Raw genomic sequence first — 21,529 nt, forward strand, 5'->3', positions numbered from 1 at the left:
TCGATTTCGCGAAGCATGAGTTCGGCCGCCTCCACCTCACCAATCTTTGCTGTCTGGTCGACGTCTTGAGTACGACCCGGCCCGGTAAAATCCGCGCAGCGAAGAACTTGCTACATCCTCAAGTAAGCGAATGATATCCGGAGTTTGGTGGGCCGCTGTTCGTATTTCCGCCTTTCGTAAAGCATTTCAGAGACGTAAACAGTCCGCGAACAGAAGTGCCCAGGCCAGGCTTTCCTCTTACCTGTGGACTTTCCACAGCGGGAAACGTTTTCGTCGTTCCTTTTACCTGTGGACATGCCACAGCGGGAAGCTTTTTCGTCGCCCATCGCGTTGCTCACCGCGGAATAAACCGCCTATTTCAGTCAATTTTGACGCATCAACCTTTGATCAAGTTCGCACCAATGCCAGCGGACATGGGACTAGTACCCCGATAACCCAACAGTGGCTGGGCCATGAACGCGTCATTGAATTCAGTTCAATTATAAAGGCCAACTGCCTTCTCTCCGCTGCTGAGTGAAACTGCTCCCTGATTGAACGTGAGTGTTTGGCTTTTGAGAAGGCTTTCGGTGAACATGGACTTTCCTGTTCAGTCAGCATTTCACGTATGTGACAGAGCACCACGCTTTCGGCTGACCTACCTTTCTTCGCTAAATGTTCCCGTGGGCCAGCTATAGGCGGCTGGGCTTCGTGCCTGCAATAGTATTCGTTAGCTGTCACGTGCAGGGAACGGCACTTCAGCGCATACACGCATACTAATTCGACCAATTAATCACCCACATTCTACCCACGAACCCGTACTAATCGAGCTTAATACATTTACTGGGGAGGACCCCGTTCCAAAATTTTTGGGGTCCTTTAGAATTTTGTGAGGTGGGCCAACTTGCGGATTTGGGGGCGCTCATATTTTTAAATTTGCCGGTGCTCTGTAATTGGTCCGGTGGCGTTCTCGTGTGGTTAATGACGTCACCCCGCTCTCATCACCATCATGGATCGCGAGGAGTCATGCCACTGCTGGCACGGTGGTGCAACTGTTAAGCGATGCGCCTCTGCCCCGGAAGGTGGCTCTTTCAAACACATCCACGTGTTAAAGAAACAGAAAGAAAAAAGAAAGAAAGAAAAAGGTTAAAGAAACAGAGAGAGCTCTGCGGAAAACAGGGACGCTGACGAAATCAGCAATGGAAACATACAGGATCTTCAAGCAGGAAATTGCCAAAGAAAATATCTATGATAATTGCAGGGGAAGGTCCTTGTTGTTTGAGGCCAGGACGGGAGTTTTGCGGACTAAGACAAATAGAGTCAGGTACCACGAGATAGACACGTTGTGCGTTCCGTGCGGAGAGGAGGAGGAAACGGATGAACACTTAACAGTTTTCTGTGAAGGGCTTCACCCTACTGTGGAAAGCAGTGGGGCTGATTTATCCAAGGCATTGGTGTTTAAGGACTGTGAAGGGAAAGTAGATTTTAAGCGGGTAGAAATAACCAAGCGAAGGTTATCTGATTGGTGGCTAAAATCAAGAGAAGAGTAAAATTTCATAAGTGATGGCTGGGTGGCTTGAGCCAGCGCGCCATTTTAAAGGGTTCAGCATCTATCCATCCATCCATCAATCCATCCATCCATCCATCCATCCATCCATCCATCCATCCATCCATCCATCCATCCATCCATCCATCCATCCATCCATCCGTCCGTCCGTCCGTCCGTCCGTCCGTCCGTCCGTCCGTCCGTCCGTCCGTCCGTCCGTCCATCCATCCATCCATCCATCCATCCATCCATCCATCCATCCATCCATCCATCCATCCGTCCGTCCGTCCGTCCGTCCGTCCGTCCGTCCGTCCATCCATCCATCCATCCATCCATCCATCCATCCATCCATCCATCCATCCATCCATCCATCCATCCATCCATCCATTCATCCATACAGGTGGGGCTTGTGAGATCGAGGGTGCTCTTCCGGAGCTCCCGTAAGTCTCACGCGAAGCGCCCCGGTGGGCAGGTGGCAACGGCATGGAATTTCGAAACCGTATGCAGTTTGCTCACAAAACGGTTGGCAGATTGCCATCTACCACGGTGGGCAGGTGTTTATCAAGTCGCAGGGTCACATGACCTCTCTCGACCAATCATTGAATTTCAGGGCAGAGAAGCTAGAACTTTTTTTCTGAGACGACAACCTAAATTTGATCGTGTTAATAAGCAAATTGCTATTGCCCCTTATTATGCGAGCAGGCATTAGCGCGTTCATTAGCCGCATGTTCTTCTGCCGAATTAGATTTTTCTCCTGCAAGACGTTGTCCCTCATCCTTCTGCTTAGCGAGAATTGCTTACAGACAGAGGCCGCTGCTTTGGGTCATAGCTGTCAAGGATATATTCCGCTCATTTTCCACCCCCTCGAACTGACTGCAGATTATAGATTCCCAAAACGATGGACTTACTAAATGACTCAAGTGAGCATTGACCGATATACTCTCTATGTACTATCATGGGCAGGAGTCTCCAGAACGCGGGAGTGGGAACCAAAGCCGATATTTCTACTATTAGCTAGTGCCTCGTGATCATGCTTGTGGAGATGAAAGCCGGGCTAATGCTTGCTAATGTGTAGTAGTAAAAGAGGTGGCCGTTGGGAGACATCACTCCAATGCGCCTAGATTGCTTTTCGCGTGTCCTGGAGTCTTTTGTCCCCGATAGGACGTCTCAGCCGACCACAGTATTTGGAACATGGTTTTCCAATAGGTTACATTAGTCTGCAATTGTTCCCGCTGCAATACCGACTTTTCAATGAAAGAGTGCGCACGAGATGTCATGGTGCCAGTCGATCAGCCGCGCCACCTTCCCTGAGCGTCGCTCTTCGCAACACAAAGCTATCAGAATTTCCAAAGAAAACATTCGACAGCGGTCTGTCGTTTACTACCCCTGGCCTCGGAAAGCCCACTTCTCCCCTGGCTCACTTGTCCTCCTGTGCTCTCGATCTCAGTACGTCTGACTAAGAAGTTTCTCTTCTCGCGTACTGGCCCCAGCCATGTGCTCCATTAGTGACCAACGTGACCAACGGAATAGCCCGGTCGATTCTTATTGCCGCCGAAGCGTTGTCTCCTTGCGATACGTGTGGAAAAGAATCAAGAGCCGCCATCATGTAGGCCGTCTCTTGCCATTAACTGATCGGCTAATCCTGTGTTCGTGTTTTCTCCTTTATATATTTCCAATTTTGTAAATTCATCTTCAAGTGGCTTTATTTTCGCTAAGCAGGTTTTTCGTGGGATATTTTACTGAAATATTAACGCGATAGCATTTAAGGCCTCTTTACCCAGAAAATCCGGCTTAGGCGTTGTCGGCTATGTAGTCGTGAGCGAAAACTAGGGTGGTGTGGGGTCCATGTGGCGCCAACGCAACGTGCCCACCGGATTGCGAGCTAACTGACCACCTTGGCAGAAGGCTGCTAAATTAATAACCCACTAAGCCCCACCGGGTTGAGCATCTGCCATCGCAGGGGAGTGGCGCATCCCTTAAGCGCTGCACCATTGCGGACGGCCAATTTGAAAGTTGGCACTCTGGCTGTTCTTGTGAGTGTCGGTTTCTGCTGCGGCATTCTTCTCGAACCATGTTTCACGAATTTGCCCAAACTTTTCTCTTCTTGGAGAGATCCGAGCCATAGGTAGGCCGTGCACACGTCGCCTGTCGTAATCCGGTCTCTCGATGGTGGATTCTAGACGCTCTCCTATTGGCTGCCCATCAACCTCGACATGTTGCTGCCCGAGAACACAATCAGAGGCTCGCAGCCCATAGAACGCGACGCTTAGGCGTGGCAAGAATCCACGCGTGGTGTGCTCTATCGGACCAACGCCCCAACAATGCTTGGTGCCTGTTTTGAAGGGATGCAAAAGAGGATCGGAAGCATTGCACTCTGCTCGCTGCACATTGGTTAATCGCCATCAGCGTCAGGCGATCTTAACACTGTTCAAAAGATAACAAAGAAAAACAATATGTATCACGCTGTTGTAAAATCTCAGGACTTGAGCACGTTCGCTGCTCTCAATAAATACAGAAATGAAGTCAACAGCGATGTCACTAAAGCAAGACTAACTATTATGAAAAACTGTTCGCAAGAGTAAGAAACGATACCAGAAAGATTTGGGCCGAGGTTAAAAACATCAGTTGTGGAAATACAAGTCCAATTGTAAGCATTATAATGCCGTCAGGTTTGGTAAACGGGAAGGAAGCCGCATCTGCACTGAATGATTATTTTCTGAATAGCTGTGAGAACATCAGCATGAACGTAGATCACGCGGAAGAACTTGTGCTACAGGAGCGTGATCTTGAATTTTCTATACATTTTATCCGAGTTACTCCATTTGAAGTAGAATTATTGATAAGCAAAATAAAAAAAACAACGTTGCTGCTGTTTTCGACGATGTAAAACCCGTAGCTATAAAATATGTCTCAGATATAATATTTCCAATTTTCTCACATATTATCAACAGACTGTTTGAAGTTGAATTTTTTCCTGAATATTTAAAATTGTGCGTTTGTCCTATATTTAATGGTGATAATGAACAACCAGTCAATAACTACAGACCTGTATCGGTATTGCCGGTCATTTCCGAAGTGTTTGAAAGTGCTTTGAACAATATGCTGGATAATTTTTTCAGTAAATATAATGTAGTAAATGACATGCAATACATGACATAATCAATAATTATGATGACATAATCAATAATTTCGAGTGTAGATTTTATACACTTGGCTTATTTCTTAACTAGAAGAAAGCATTCGATTGTGTGTCTCAGACCCTTCTTTTATCTTGACTAAATACGTATGGGGTGCGCGGAATCGCTCGATATTTAATACACAGTTACTTATCAGACCGGTATCAATACATCAGCGTAAATCAAGAATCTTCTTCATATGCCAAAATAAAGAATGGTGTTCCCCATGGATCTATTCTCGGACCGCTGTTGTTTTCAATCTATGTGAATAATCTTTGCAGCATACCAAGCTCTTCGAAAATAATTATGAACGCAGACTACAGTAAAGTTTTTTTTCCGTGAGTGATTTACTTATTCAACTTCAATATGATGTTAATTATTGCTTGAAACTGCTTTCGAGCTGGCTGAACAAGAATAACTTGCAGCTGAATACCAGCAAGACAATGTATATGATATTCGCACCCATAAATAAACCAATCACCTCTAATATTGAGATTAATTGTCATGGTGTCAGTCTAGAGCGTTTAAGGTTCAAAAGTTTTTGAGTGTGTGGTCTCAGTACACCTTGTCAGGAATGTTCACGTGTCGAAACCGTCGGCGGAGTTAATCTAGGCAGTAGGTTGTCTCTATAAACTAAACTAATCGGTACCACATTGGCTTAGAACCTCACTGTATTATGCGCTTTTCTACTCCAGAATGTATTATTGCTCGCTGATCAGCGGAACAACCACGCAGGGCAATTTTCATAAGCTTATTACTGTACAGAAACGAGTCTTGCGCACATTTGAAAACTACCATGGGCATCCACAATAATTACTGACAAATCCATTATTGAGAAACCATTCCCTTATAAAGGCTAAGCAATTGTACCCTTATCGGTTCTTGTAACCTGTCCAGAACCAGCCTCTTTACAGCGCATCAAACTCCACTTCAGAGTATTGCTTCCACACACATAGCAGAAAAATTCTTATAATCGGAACAAACTATGTCGGCAACACGTACAGTTCTAAATATACCGTCCCTACTAAATCGCACTGAAAAACTACTTGATTTCAGCAATCCAAGTGCCAAAAGTTCCTTAAGAATGTACTATGCCAGGAAGCATTGAATTCATTTCATTTATTGTTCTTGTGCTTTGTCAGCATTTATGGGCTTTCAGTGTTGCGTGTTTTATCCCTTTTGGCCGCTAAAAAGGGAATGAATTGTTCGCATTTGTGGCTTAATATGTTTCTGATGATTGTCTGCTGATCTGCATACGGAGCAGAGGCCTTTGTCAGGCTTCATGCCTTTTGCCTTTGCTTGGGTTTCAGTAAATCAGAAAGAAACTAATAAACTGAAATCAAATGAAAATAAACCTTCCACTTTTCCCCCTTCCCCCATCTTCAGAAGCAGGTGCCTCTGTGACTGCTGGGAGAATTGCCGGAGTAAATTTTTTCCCGCTGGCATTTCCCATTTTGAAAGGGCTAAATTTTTAAAGGTCGACATTTCTTAACACTAGGGCGGGCCTGAAACACTATCTGAGAGACGGTCTTACAGCAATTGCTTTTTCTTTTATCAGAAAAGCCTCTCGAATACAGCCGTTACAGCGAGCACATACAATCAATTTCGCCGGGCAACACTCAGTCGTGACCCTCCTAGGCGCTTTCTCTCTTGGTTTGAGCTTTGGGATTCAGCAAGGAAAATTTCTTATACGTCGCCTCTAAAGGAAGCTGTACAGCTATCTCGTGTGCCCGTCGTGAGTCCGTGTGCGCCGTGCGAAATGGATGTCTCTCCTGGGGCCTCGACGCGATGGGTCACTGCATTGTGGCCTACCCGCTCTAGGCATCGGGTGGAGTAGATTACCGGTTCGACAATCAAACATCACGTTAAGTTAAAACGTAGTACATAATTTAAATTGAGCTGTAGAGAGCGGCAATGCATGAGGGGGGGTTTCGAACTGAAACCAAACCTGAACCCGAAACCGGAACTGAACACGGGTTTTATTGCCCGCAAGAGGAACCGAACTAAGCGGTTTGTTTTTCGCAATCTAGGAACCGAAGGTTAACTGAAACTATTCGGAGGAACCGTTCCGAACCGGTTCGGGACACGGTTCAGCCCAAGTTTTGGTTAAACAAATCATAAGCTTTTTGTTTTCACACAAAATAACAGGTCGTACGGCAGATCGTCACCAGTCGAGAGCTGCACTAGGGAATCTCAAAATAGCACCCAGTCTACGAAATGAGTAAAACGAAAGAAAAGAGTGCCGTCTACGCGGCAATCTACACAACTGCATAATGCGAATTTGTTAATCCGAGAACATTTTACACCAGTCTGATGAGAAGCGTTGAGATTATTAGTCTCCCTCATTCATCAAAACGCTGAAAATTTCAACTGAATTGCTGAATACAAGAATTTGTCCCAGCGCGAACAATACACGGACAACTACACAGAGAACGATCCAGACAGGACGAGCGCTGCACTTCCAACCGATAGTTTATCGAAAAACCGAAGCTTAAGTGCAGTCCTACAGGTCATCTTGTGGAAATCAGTATATTTTAAAAACATGCTATTTAATTATCATGCAGGACTAAAGATGATGCACCCGTGCATTGGCTGCATGCTAATCTGATATGAGATTCCTTCACGATTTCTCTTGCCACTTGATCTTTCCTACGCCCAAGAAAGTTGGTTGTTCGAAATATGTGTTTGCATTTCCAGCCCCGACAATGCACTGCAAGATGCCCACTCCTTCCTTCTTTGACCAGATTGCATTTCTCCCTAGCTCTTTCATTAATAGAACGCCCTGTTTGCCCGATAAAAACTCTATTGCAGGTAAGAGGAATGCTGTAGACTACATTTGTTTTACACACCGTGAAACAGAGTTGGTGGTTGATAGCGCATACCGGCCTTTTTTTTTTTTCACCAACAATGTACAAATTTTTGAAAGCTTGCTGGGAGCGGAGAATAGCACATCTACATTGTATCTCTTTGCTATCTTCTTTAGGTTGTGGGATACTTTGCGAACTTACGGTGTCACTTGAGTGGGCTTCCTCTGATCGTGCTGTACTTGTTTTTTTAGCGCTTAATTCTTCTTTCGCAGCAAGTTTTCTGCAACTGCAACTTTGAACTCCCATGCCATAAGAACACAGTTTCTCCACCTAAACATTTATTTTTTGGAAGGCCATATCTGCTGGATTTTGAATGCCAGACCGAAAAAGGCACTTCTCTTTTATAGCAGTGCGCACTCGAAGTTAATCAAAAGAGAGATTGCTAAAAATTGTCTCAATGCAGCTTTGGAAAAACTTGTCCCCATCAAATGCACAAAGCGTTTAACTGCAAAAAGAGCGACTACGCATGTCAGGATTTCCCGGCAGATACCAACAATATCAGCAGTTGCAGAAAACAAGTACAGAAAGATCAGAGGAAGCCCACTGTATGTTCACAAGGTATGCCGCATCCTAAAGAAGATAGCAAGAAGATACAATGTAGATGTGCTACTCTCCGCCCCGCAAGCTTTCAAAAATTTGTCCAATGTTGGTAAAAAACAAAATGCGAGTACGCGCTATCAAGCACCAACTCTGTTTCACGCAGTGTACAACTAATGTAGTCTACTGCATTCCTCTTACCTGTAATAGAGTACACATCGGGCTAAGAGGAGGTTGTTTTAATGAAAGAGCTAGGGAGCACTCCAAACTGGTCAAGGAAGGAAGAAGTGGGCATCTTGCCGTGGATTGTCGGGGCTGCAAATGCAAACCCATATTTCGAAAAACCAACTTTCTTGGGCGTGGGAAAGATCAAGTCGAAAGAGAAATCGTGAAGGCATATCATATCAGATGAGCAGGCAGGCAATGTGCCTGGCGAACCATCTTTAGTTCTTGATGATAATGAAATAGCATGTTAAGAAAACATACTGATTTCCACAAGATGACCTGTAGGACTGCATTTAAGCTTCGGTTTTTCGATAAACTATCTGTTGGAAGTGCAGCGCTCGTCCTGTTTGCATCGTTCTCTGCAGTTGTCCCCGTCTTGTTCGCGCTGCGACACATTTTTGTATTATGTATCAGCACCAACTGGGCCAACTGGCCCAACAAGGCGATTTTGTTGAACGTAAAACATTTTACACCCGACTGATGAGAAAACTATAATTTATTACTCTCCCTCATTCACCGACCTGCTGAATATTTCATCTGAATTGTTAAGCGGGCTCGAACTCAGAAACACCGCATGAGAGTTGCTCTCCTTTCTCTGTGCCATATGCCATCCATATGTGAAATTTATAGATGCAACCATTAATTCCCGTTGAGGAACATTTACTTTCGAAGACATTCATTGTCTCAGGCAGCTGCCATAAAGCTGTATCAATCGGGGCAGTTTTACAGAATTCAGCGATTGTTTGTTGCAGGTGGTGGAAATAAGCGCAAGATTATATGTGGGCTTGGGGCAGTAGTAGAGGTAGTAAGACAAAAGGAAGTGAACTCCAGTTCTCTTGTTACATCCCTCGTGACGACATGAATGGGCTGGGGGATTTATTTTATCTCGCGGGCATTTTGCGGGCCAGTACTTCTTTTAGCGCGCTTGTTGTGAACTGATGTTGAATCGCGTCGTTTTCGCGCTTGGTGTCTCGTAATGACCCTGAGCCAGGTGCCACATCTGCAATCTTTATTTTCAAGCCCGCTGCGGCTCAAATTCCCCATTCTTCTTCCTTGACTTTCTCTATAGTATAACTATTGGGAAGCGAAAACTGTCTACAAATAAACGCCTCTAAAACTATATATTTCATATTTTCTACTCCATATAAACGTGACCAACACGTGTTGCAAATTATGTATAAAACAACGAGCATTCAGCATGCCTCCGAGCAGAAATTTCTTAGAGTTTGGTTCCAGGAAACTCTGGCATGGACATGTCATTTAGAGTACTTGGCAGCCGATATAGCATTAGAAAAATTTCGACAGTGATACCTTTCTGGTTAGAAAAGACTCGTTTGTACACTTTAATTTATTCAAAGCTTTCCTATTGTTTTTTAGTTTGGGGCCCCACTACTCAGCATAACCATAATAAATTGATGATATTACAAAAACGAATGCTATGTTTTTTGGAGATTAGATAGAAGACAACCGCGATTTACGCACTAGGAACCTATTTGTAAAGCATGAAATGATCATGGCCAACCAAATGTGCTTGTATAAAATAAATCAACACATACAGGCCACATACAGATACAAAGATCTCGGCGTAACAGTTGATCACCAGTACGGTTTCGGACCTCACACAGGAACGTTTCTGAAGGTTAGAACAAAACGCGGTAAACAGTAATTGACCTACCAAGCAATCAATATTCTAAGTAAACATGAATGCATAATAAATTGCACAGATAGCCCTGATAAATTAAAAAGAATGTATAGAACTTTTCTGGTGACTACCGCATACGTAATTTAGATTGTTTTTGTTATAATATAAGCATTGTCTTTCTGATTGAGTGTTTTTTGTGCTCATGAGCAGTGTGTACTGATGCATCAGTGCTCACTGAATGCCTGTAACGCGTTCTTACGAAGTTTCTTACGAATTCTTACGAAGTTTGTCTGGGCTTATGATTTTTTGTCAACTGTGTATATGTGTAGTATTGCTTGTGTTCTTTTCTTGTATATTGTAAGTCATTTTTTTTGGATGTCGAATGGAAAACCGAAATGTCTATGTCAAGTGCACCTTTTTGCTACGCTGTATGAAAAGAACGGGGGCAGAGACCTCTTCAGGCTGTATTAGCTTCTCTGTCTCAGCAAGATATGCCCTGGAATAAAATGTTTTGATTTGATTTGATTTGATATAAAATGTTCGAACAGAGGACGCACAAGAAGCAGCACAAGAAGGGGAGCTTCGTTTTCTGCCACCTTTGGCCACTCGACCACCTATGCCGCCTCTCGTGCTGCGCATGCTAACTGGCTATGTATTCGATATTTTCGGCTTTTTCAACTTTCAACCGTTCTTCCCGAGAAAGAACTTTTTCTGATGCCACTGATTAGCTGTTTAAATGGTGCGTCAAACATGAATAGCAGCGTGAGACGCTGAGAACGTGTCCAAGCACTAAAAAAATAAAAAATTGGCGGCACGCGTCTGCACGTAAAGACCCAAAGCGGCGAAGAAAACCGAGCATCCTGTCCACCTAAGAAGAGATTCTGAAGCTCGTGAAGTCGTGAAAGCAGGCAGCGGATTCATGCGTGTTCCTTAGCTCGCAGGTAGAATCCAGTGGTGTTTCTGTCCCGCGCGCTTTATTTTTGCCTTTATTATGTACAGGTGTTAAACAACCTCTGCCTCCCGCTTCTTGGCCGACCCTCCAGTGTGGGTATGTGCCATCTTTTGAAGAGACGACGACGACGACGACAACGACGACGACGACGACGACAACGACAACGACAACGACAACGACGACGACGACGACGACGACGACAACAACAACAACAACAACAACAACAACAACAACAACAACGACAACGACAACGACAACGACAACGACAACGACAACGACAACGACAACAACAACAACAACAACGACAACGACAACGACAACGACAACGACAACGACGACAACAACAACAACAACAACAACAACAACAACAACAACAACAACAACAACAACAACAACAACAACAACAACAACAACAACAACAACAACAACAACAACAACAACAACAACAACAACAACAACAACAACAACAACAACAGCAGCAGCAGCAGCAGCAGCAGCAACAACAACAACAACAACAACAACAACAACAACAACAACAACAACAACAACAACAACAACAACAACACGTCGACCAGGCCGATGAGAGTGAGGTTGAAGAGAACTGGGCTCAGCAGTCCACCTTGAGGGACTCCGCGCGAATTTCGGTGTAAGGACGTTGGTCCGTCCGCAGTCAGGACAAAAAACGACCTTTCTGATAAATAGCTGCGTATCCAGCTGAATGTGCGGCCTCCGATCTCAGCAGCTTCCATTGCGTCCAAAATGGCCTGATGCGCTACGTTGTCGTACGCGCCCTTGATATCCAAAAACAATGACACGGTCAATCTTTTCAAACTTATGCTGTGTTGCACCGACGTTATAAGGTCAACCACGTTGTCGATAGAAGAGCGGCCCCGTCGGAACCCAGACATGAAGGTTGGATAAATCTGATATCGCTCCAAGTACCATTCCACGCGTGTGAGCAGCATTCTTTCCATGACTTTGCCGACGCAGCTGGCGAGTGCAATTGGGCGGTATGATGAAAGGTCGAGCGGTGATTAATTAATAATAATTAGTTTTTGTGGAAAGGAAAATGGCGCAGTATCTGTATCATATATCGTTGCACACCTGAACCGCGCCGTAAGGGAAGGGATAAGGGAGGGAGTGAAAGAAGAAATGAAGAAGGAGGTGCCGTAGTGGATGGCTCCCGCGGTGATTTCCCCGGTTTAAGAAGTGGAACCAGACGACTGGTCTTCCAGTCATGAAGAACTATGCCAGCAGTCCGTAACTTGTTATAAGTGTCCAAAAGAGCCCGTCGAGCTTCTTGGCCAAGGCTGGCAAGTGCGGAGTGCGTCACACCATCGGGCCCTGGTGATGATGACCTTCTACAACAAGCCAGCGTAGCATCAAGTTCTTCCATGGAGAATAGTACATCCATCCGAGAATCCCGTGAGGGTGGAACATTGTTGCAGTGCAGCTTTGCGCCTGGATTCGGAGGGCCTGTTATTCTTGCGCAGAAATCTTCGGCTACCTCAACCACACTGCGCCTTTGGTGGAGCGCTACGGATTTGAACGGGTAGCGCTGTTACACTCCAAACGCGTGACAAAGGCTTCCGTGGATCAAGTTTTTGGCAAAATGTCCTCCAGAGTTGTGTTTGCAGTGCCTGAATTCTGCGCTGAATCTTCTTCTGTATGCGCCTAGCATCTCTTAGGTCTAGGCGCGACTTTGTGCGTCGGTATCTGCGCTGTGCCCTGCGCCGTTGTGATCGCAGTCGCTGCAATTCGAAGTCAAAATCGGTGTAGTTAGCGACAGGGTTAAAGGGGCAGGTGGTGTGTTCCATGGCCTCCTTAATTTTTTGTTCAAGACCGGTAGAGAAGCCCTCTGTGCAAGCAGCCTCCATAAGTAATTTAAAAACTGTCCAGTCAATGCGCTGCCTATACGTGGCTGGTGAAAATGTGGAATGGCCGGTAATAATCAGATAGGTTGGGATATGGTAGCTGCCATGGGTTTCTACATCCGAAAGCCACCGGACGCGGTTGGTAAGTCACTGTGAAACGAAAGTCTAGTCCAAGCAGCTGCTATAAGTCAATCCTCGAATATAGGTCGGGCTTCCGTCATTCAGGCACTGGAGGTAATGGTCAGAGGCGAGGGACACAAGCTGTCTTCCCCTAACGACCATCCTAACGCCTCCCCAAATGGTGTGGCGAGCACTGAAGTCACCCATAATGACCCACGGAGCAGGTGTAGCTGCCATCAAACCACTCAACCTTCTGGCGTCGAAACGACTTGATGGCGTCAAGCACACCGCCAGTAGCGTAAACGTCAGGTCTCGGCTCTTCACTGTCAGGCAAACGTACTGATTGTCTTCGTTCGGAGTAACTGAATGTTGCACATATGTAAGTTCACGTCGAATGCAGACGATGACTTTGCTGGATCTGTTGCGCGTGGGTGATGCAAATGCCTCGTAACCGGATATTCGCAAAATTTCCCGGATCTTCGGTTCACAAATCACAAGAATGGGGAAGTGATTCTCGTAGACGTAGTGCCGTAAATCGAAAATCCGGGACTGGAGTCCACGAGCATTCCATTGGAAAATGAAAGCTTGCTTGATTTTTTTTTGAAAAGACAGGTCCGAAGGAGCCATAATGCCTTCTACTGCAAAGCCGCAAGAACTGGATGTAGCGCGTCCAACACTTGAAGTGCGCTATTTGCTGCTGGCGTGCGTAGGCTGGAAAGCAGAGCACGCATGGCATTCATTAGTGACGTTAGCATTGCAATCACTTGCATATCTTGGCCATGGCCTTGATCGTGCCTGCTGACTGGATCAGTCGTAGGCGCTGCACACTGCCCTGAGTGCGCCAACATCCCTGACACAGTAGGCGTTGAAGGCTTTGGCAGTGGTGGCCAAGTTGCATCTGAGGCAGCAGGTCCAGCCTCACCAAGCGCCGGGCTCCCTTGATTTGGCATGGTTTTTGGTGGAGGCGGACAAGCTGCAGTTGCGTTTGGGGCATTCTTCTCAAATGTGACTGCTTTCTTTGACGACCTTCGGCGGCGCTAACGTCGTCGTCGTACCTTTGCGGCGGCTTCTTTGTGCGTAGAATTGTCTCGCACCATTTGCTAAAGTACCACCCGCTCGGTCTTTAGACGGGGGCAGTCTTTCGAGGAAGAGTCATGAGGGCCGTGGCAGTTGGCGCACTTCAAGTTAGTCGCGCGGCAAACGTCACCGCTGTGTGACTCGGAGCATCGCGGGCACACGATGGAGTTGATGCAGACGCCGCTCACGTGACCGATCCTCATGCACTTCCTGGATTGAAGTGGCTTAGGCACAAAAGGTCGAACTGGATGACGAAAGTGTCCAACCTTCACGTACGGTGGTATGCAGTCACCCTTGAAGGTCAGCTTGATGCATGTAGATCTTCCCAACCGCTGAACTTGAATGATGGAAATACTGTTGGTTGCCGGCTTGATCAACATGGGAAAATCTGCGTCACAAATGGCGATGTCGATGTTGTAGATTACGCCAGCCGTAGTGCCGCTGTTCTGGAGAATAAGAGGGCATACACTGATGTTGCCGAGTTTGGTGATTGCGGTTAAACTCTCTAGTGCACTTCGCTCCACCACATAAATAGCAATGACGTTTTTGAACGGGTTTATTCTGACATCTTTAACTCCTCCCGGTACGAGGCTCTGCAGATAAATAGAGATGGCTTGCCTGTTCAGGAGGTTCAAGTTGTTCGTTGGGTTCAACGGCACAAACAAGGCTGTATGCGCCGAGGAACTTCGCGCCGTGATGATCGTTGGCGTTCTTGATGAGGACGATTCGGCTTGTCTACGCAGTCTGCGCTTGGCCTTCTTGCCAACAACCGGTATGAAACCGTCGTCGGCCGAGGACGAGGAGTCTTCACTTGGCACTGAATACACAACCGTGCCCTGGCTGCTCGAGTCACTCTGGCGGTGCAGGCGCTTCCTCTGGGCGGCTGCTGCTGACCCACCGTGTTCCAATAGAGGCCCAGCAGCCTCAACTTCCATCGCCGTGGCAAAAAGGGAGCGGCGCCTCCCTGATTATAGCACAAATGACCAAAAAACTGCAGAGACGTGAAGGCAGCGTTCTGATACCCCGGCCACTCATAGTCGCAAATTTAACTTTATGGATCACAATGCCTCAGAATGCTGGTGACGCTTCTGTAGTCTCGGCATAAAACAGCCCAACGGCCGTGCAGCCGAGGTCGTTTCGCATACGCAAAACACAAGTTTCAGAATGGTCTCGTCGCTCTCACGGCGGTTGTCTAACACAGAACACACGAACTACGATCGATATCGGTGATGGCTACGCCGTAGCACAACGACTTGTGCTCGCGATCACTGAAACTTCGCTGCAGAGCACGAAGTTCATTTCGTCCCGTCGCACTCACAGCAGTTCTCAGTACACACGCGTGCACCAGAACCACGATCTGCTGTACAGTTCTAAGTTCATTCCAGCATTCGGAAAACAAGGCGTGTGTAGTAAGCTTTTCAGACGTAATTATACTTGCAGCCGATATCCCTGAATGACGCAAAATCACTCGTTCTGACTGCAATCACTTTCACTGCACTGACACTTATCAATGCGCTGTGAAGCTTACTGTATGCACAGGAAATTCACCCTGGGGAGCTGCTTCTCGCTGCTGTTCGTGAAGATCCTCGCGCGATAAAGAACACTTGTAACTTTCACAAACGGTTCCAAATGAACACTTCGCGACAACGGCACGGTTGCGTCTTGCGTAGACAGCGTAAATTTGAAGGCCGCTCGGTCAACTCGGTGCATGTAGACGGCGACAAAACAACTTGGGGGAAACTGCCGCTTGCCGCTGTTGCACACGGTGAAGCTCGAAGTCACTGTCAACACTCGTAATAGTCCCATGCGGCCAGTATTATGTGTTTCTCGGCACAGCTACCACCTACTAGGCCTGGATTCTCACTCCGCTTCGCGGGCGCCCATCTTGCTGAGGAGGCGCGGCCCGCATCGCTGCGCTGCGACGTCACGGGACAGCAGCCAGTAGCGTGATGCGACCCGCTCGTGCGTCCACAAGTTCAAGTTGACCAACTTCGTGCGCACAGGCGGATGCATTCATGCGCCCCATTGTTTGGCCCTTGCGCGGCCCTTGCTCACTGTCGCAACGACGCGTGCGCATTCGGAAAAAAAAGCGATCCTAAAGCGGCCTTAAAATGTGCAGAAGGTGTTACCCACAACTGTCAATTGTTTGCCCTTCGTTTAATTTTTGTTTTTATTGGCAGCTTCTATACCGCATCCACGCTTCGGCTTTCTTACCAATTACAGCTGACCTGAGAGGGAAAGGATATGAGGGGCTCGTTTATGACATACATATGAAGGAAAGCTTGTTGGCTTCATTCATTTGTATTAAAAGAGGCGAGCGAGCTGAGGCCCTTATGTGGTTCACAAACAATTAGGAATGACGTCAGTGTGGAAAATGAAAATTCAGCGCGACTAGCAGGTGGGGGGCGATGCAAATGTACTAGCTATTATGCTGCAAATGCCATCAGTTCACACCGTTTAAATAAGATGAAACATTAAGATTCTCAGCATAATAGTAATAAAATGTCCATGGCTTACTGAATATGATTGGTGAACTTGTCTTTTTCGCCATCTTTAAGCAATGGCCTATATATTACATGCGAGCGCTTCCTGATCTTGTTTCTGTGGAATTTAGCATGTTGCACCGATTATCAGTACTTGTGTTGTTGACGATAAAAATTCAATTCGCGCGTGGTACAATCTGCAGCTTGCAGTCTTCGACTGGCACTGCGTCTGTACCTTTGTCATTGTCGTTTGACAGCTTTGATATGCATCGGTTTTTTGCTTTGTCGTCGCCCGGTCCGACTTGATGTCCTATTGTAACTGCTGCAATCACTTCGCGCGGTAGGTTTCATGTGTAGATCGTGCCAGTTGTGCCTTTCTACACACTTTCGGAAAAGATTATTGAACGGAGAGTTCAATAAGACCAACCGTCTACAATGGAGACATTTTGTAGGAGTGCGCGCAGCGGCGATGCATGTGAAACGAAAGCTCGCGAATCGCTTCGCAGCGCCGCGCCGCTGTCCGCTCTGTTCGCCAATTCGCTTGCATGTGAACCCCTCTTAAGATGGAAGTCCGTGGGCGACATTTTTGTTGGGCTTACCAACCACTCGCAAAAGAAGCAACTCTTGGATTTTAATTCTGCTGATTGCAAAATTGTATAAAGACGTTTAGCGTCCCTATGCATGGAATCGGCTCTCGATAAAATGTAGGTTAGCTTTGGCTATCAGATGCTCCGGTTTGTGGCAGCAGGTTTCCGTATACGTAGCCCTTGACAGCTGTTGCCGAGGGCCTGACACAGAAAGAAAGCCAGGTCGCCAAGAAGGAGGGCGGCAGCTTCACACGACGGACCGTTCACCCGCAGCCCGCGCATCACGTGTTCGTGCGTCACCAAATTGAGAGGCGTGCTGCTGGCCCGCGGACTGGACAACCAAGGAAGTTCAAGCGCCTCTCCCCCCGCGGAAATTAGCGGCGGCCCGCGAAGGCGCGCGCGCCAGCTCTGGCAACCACCGCTTTTGCCAATATTTCGGCTGCCGCATTTCGCTGAGTGGCGTTGAGCTGGCGCGCTGTTTTGACAAGCTGCATGCACTGCGTTCGCTACCATGACAAAGCGATCGACTGGGCCAGCAAGACAGCCCAGGCCATTCAGGAATTGGACAAAGGGCTGCACCTGCACCGTTCATCAGTCGCAGTCATGGGTCGGGAGGAAAAAAAACAGTTTGAGCAGCGTTGCCGAACGGTTTAAAATAATCTGGCAACAGTGGTACACCCAGCACGTCTTCTGATCTTTTGGTCCGTCGCATCCGCTTGATGTCATCGGATCGCAGGCAAGTTTTTAGTGGCGCATGAACACGTGATGCGCGGGCCGCGGGCGAACGGACCGTCGTGTGACTCGGCCGTGCATCGCACAACGCACGGCCTCCTAACATTTCGCCTATATCGAAAAGCGACCTCCGAGGCCGGGATCGAACCCACGTCTTTAGGGTCAGCAGCCGAGCGCCATGAACATTCATTAACCGCGGCGACCTGACGTGAACGCTCAGGCCTGTGGTGGCGCCTTATCTTCACAAGGTTTCTCATTGCCTCAAGAGAGTTTCAGGCAGGCATGGCGCCCATATGTCATTTTCTGCGCCAAATAAGCTGGCTAAGCTGTGCTCCCGTATGTGCGGTGACCGGAGATGTGGCTGCCGAATCAGGCACGAGATATCCTACATCCCATGTTTCATCGGTGTTATGTTGGCCCTCTAAGCTTAACGAGGAAAAACTGTTATCGGACATACAGGACTCTGCATAAAGGAACAACTCGGGGAACATGCGCCGAAAGGAAGGAACAATGTTGTCAAAGGCAAACATATTGTGTCTTACGTTAATGACTGCCGCAGTTGTGCACCCCGTTTTGATCAGACTTCGATTCTCGACAGAAGCAAAAACAAAAACACGCGGCTGGCCTTAGAGGCTTATCACATAAAGAAAAAAACAGATGACTGTATGAGCGATACTTCTTGTCTTTGTACACAGCCGAATATAAGTTCTTATGCTCGCGTCTGTGTGCACTGCCTCTAGAATGACATGCTTATTTTTTTTACTATGCCAGCACATGTGTGGCCAATGGGAATATTTATGTGTTGTTACAAGCTGAATAAACAATTGTTAGTGTAGCTCTTCTACTTGCCTCTTCTTTGTGGGTTGTCTTGTGTTTGCGCTTACTTTTTCATCTTAAGAATGCCATACACCAACTAGCTCCAAACGAGGTTTTATTGATCGTTTGTTTTAGAGTGCTTATGCTGCAAGTTATTTGTGCTGCTTTTATTTTGTAGGTTTGTCGCTGACTCTTCAAAGTACTTGTTAAAATAATTAGCAAGAGCAAGATTAGAGTAACGAGGAAAGTATCTACCTACCATTAAATTAGCCAAACCCCTCGTTTTCATTACTTTTATTTTGGCAACAAGCTGGAAAAGTTTTGTGCAACTGGTACCTTTTTTTGGTTTTTTATATATCGATTATTATATATACTCGCCTTAATACAGTAAAACTGCCATTGTTTAGACACTTCTTTAGTAACTTACTTTTTATGTGAGAAATTTCAATTATATATTCATTCATTGAAGGGTTTTATCAGATGCGAAACTCATTTATCCAATGTGAAACGCTTTCGGGGCGGCCGACCGCCTCTCTCTTAGCATACGGAGTTTAAGGTGTGTGGCAAATGATAATCGCGGTTAGTCGGAGCTCTTGCCCCACGTAACTTCTCAACCATGTCAGAAATCAACAGTGGTGTAGTGGAGTGTTAAAAGAGCTGAAATTACTGTTCAGGGAACGCGTTTATAGGAGTTTCCTGGCTACCCCTACGAAGTGAAGCTCTGGAGCGACTGCTGTTAGATCAACAGGTGAAGAAGCTGGCGGCAAACAAATGACTTCTTGCGCTGCTCGTCCTGAAGGCTGTATTTCTAAACAGTTTGGTGTAGACAGTGGACACAGGACCTACGATCTTCTAGAGGAGATCTACGAGTTTAAGCTTTTGAGACAATCAGCCTCTGACGACGAAACATCCCCAGCAGGCAGCGCTCAAGCGTTCGTCTGAGGGAATGCACGCGGAAGAGGAGTAGCCTCGTCTTACGCGCACTACGTATACTCCTTCGTGGGTGGGGTAGTGGGTCCAGTTGGGAATACGCCTCTTTTTTCAAGTCATCCAAGTGTCCCTGCGAGAGCACGCATTCACGGGCAGCACTACAACCATTGCTTTGCTTCATCCTCGGAGAAAAAGCGAAAGGTGCGAATTAAGAGAAAATAAGATACCAGTATGCCATCAAAAATGATGCGAATTTCAGCAGTAGCTCTTAGCCCCACCTCACTGTGATATTACTGATGAATTAGGCCGATAATCGTACAGCTTTACCTCTGAATTCTCAACATCTTTTGAAATTGTGCTGTTAAACAAACATGCATGGAACTGAAAAACGGTGTGCTCCCAAGACTTGCAACACGACCCACAAGCCAGTCGATGCTGACTTCATTAAAGCCCGCAGCTTTTTCGCACGGCGCAAATACCTCAGAAATCTCCCTAATAGCTATAGCGCTTTAAAAATAGTTTTTGGTCGGCATGGAAAGATAAAAACAATTGTAATCATAGGGAAAAAAATATGCGACTATGCTACACCAAGTTTAACCGGTGCAGGTTTCTGTGCTGATTGAAAATAACAGTGTGAAAGGTAACGTCAAATTGCGCCCTTCGGTGACGTTGTGCCTTTTAAATTTTGTGAAATAATATTTAGTTCCATACATTTTTCTTCACACGCTCTCTGTTCACAGAAACAAAAAGTGACACACAAAGAGATAAGCGTTTCCGCGCATCCATTTTCTGCGAAACATTATAGAATACAAGATGTGCGCGTATCCTCTCTTTTATTATAGTGGTTTTCACGTGACTGAAATTTCTCTTTCCAGATGAAAAACCAGTGAGAAACAAAATTCATAGGCAGTTCTTTTGTGACAATAAAAATGTATAGGCCCGACATGCCCGAATTAATTTAAAACCTCGACCCCCCTTGCAGGTGCTCTACGGAAAGGTTGACTCTGTTCTGACACGAGTAAGCGCGTTGAGCGATGCACCTTCTATGTGTCGTAGTGGCACTGTGGTCATTAGGAGCGATGAAATTCTTTCTAAACGATTTTTTTCTAATCGTAGAAACGCGCCTCGACAGCCTGACAGCGCCACCTCTTGAGAGACGTCGTGCTCAGCGACGGAAAAACCCCCAGAAGGACACTTGTCGCAGCCATCGCGACAGCGTGCTGATCGACAGGCACGGGATAGCACGGCAGCCGATTGTTCTCTGGGACCGATCGTTTTCCGGCATCCGGTCTGTTACATGTACATTTCCGTCACGTGTCTAGAACGCGGATGCGCTGCCCGCCTTCGCCGCGAAAACTGAGCCAAAGGCGTGGCGCTCAGACGTCATATGGCCTCACGCTGCCGGATCTTAGCCACTGAGCAGACTCGACGTGTTGCTGCCAGCACGACGCACCAATCAGGGCCACGCAGCATGAAGGGAGTGACGTGTAGGCGTAACAAGAAGGCGCATGTGGCGTTTTCTATTGGGCCAGCACCCCAAGGGGCGTGAAAGAGGTTGGAAGGATTGACCAATCACTGCACATCGCTCTTACACTGTTGGCCACGATGAACAGCGTTCCAATACACAGGCCACATAGAAGAGTGAAAATGAATTGAAAGCATGTCAGAAACAATTGGTTCTTCGCGTTGGAAAACGAAGGCCCAGGCAAGAGAGCGTGAAAGATGCCGGCAGCAGTCCCCAGGCAAGGCAACCGCCTCTCCCCAAAAAAGAAAAGGGTAATGGACGAATTAACTGCATGGGGCCGGTCAGGTATTTGTTCGCCCTTTCTCACCATCGGGGGAAGAGGACGTCGGAGAATGGCTTGGTGCTGTAGACAGGCCGAGAAGGGAGCGTGAGCATTTTACCTTCTTTCGCGTCCCGAATAGCTTTATTATTTTGCGAAGGATATAACTAGTTTTCGAAGTTTTAAATGCCAAAATTTGATCACA

The sequence above is a fragment of the Amblyomma americanum genome, chromosome 1 (genome assembly GCF_052857255.1).
Source record: "Amblyomma americanum isolate KBUSLIRL-KWMA chromosome 1, ASM5285725v1, whole genome shotgun sequence".
Taxonomy (NCBI): Eukaryota; Metazoa; Arthropoda; class Arachnida; order Ixodida; family Ixodidae; genus Amblyomma; species Amblyomma americanum.